This window comes from Penaeus monodon, chromosome 15 (genome assembly GCF_015228065.2).
Source record: "Penaeus monodon isolate SGIC_2016 chromosome 15, NSTDA_Pmon_1, whole genome shotgun sequence".
Classification (NCBI taxonomy): domain Eukaryota; kingdom Metazoa; phylum Arthropoda; class Malacostraca; order Decapoda; family Penaeidae; genus Penaeus; species Penaeus monodon.
Window position 1 is genome coordinate 35,513,327 of NC_051400.1, and position 623 is coordinate 35,513,949.

The following is a 623-nucleotide window of genomic DNA, read 5'->3' on the forward strand; positions in this document are numbered from 1 at the left end:
TTAGTCCAAATCTCACGCCTGATGCTTTTCACGTTTTACTATGAAGAAATGCGAATTTTATACATTTCTCTAATAATCATTCTCACAAGTTTCTTATTAAGTTCCTTCTTCTAGACGTAAGATTACCATTTTATTCAGGACATCGCAGCACGGTTTTGCTATAAAACAGCGTCAGCAATCTCTCTGACTGAGGGTCCTCGAATCACATCGAACAAAGTACATTCTTGTACGTAATTTTCCTCCAAACTGAATCTTAAACATTTTTTAGATTATGTGTTACTCCATACGTTCAAAATTTACTTTTTTCACGACTTTTTCACTTTTTTTTGCGGTTAACTTGAATCCGTGCTAAAATTGGGAGAGGGAGACACACACACGTCCTTAAGAACATCAAAAATCAAGAGGAAGATCTATCTTTGGGAAAAAAAATAGGTAATGTTCATATTACAATGCTGTTTTTTGTCGACGTTTTCTTTTCACTTCATCCATCTTTTTGTTTTTCTTCTTGCTTCGTATTATGTCACACTTAGCACTTAGTCGACATCCATGATATAATCCGGGTAATAAGTAAAATATGATATGTTCTAAGCTGGTGATAATAAAACGAAGTATATCACAGTACA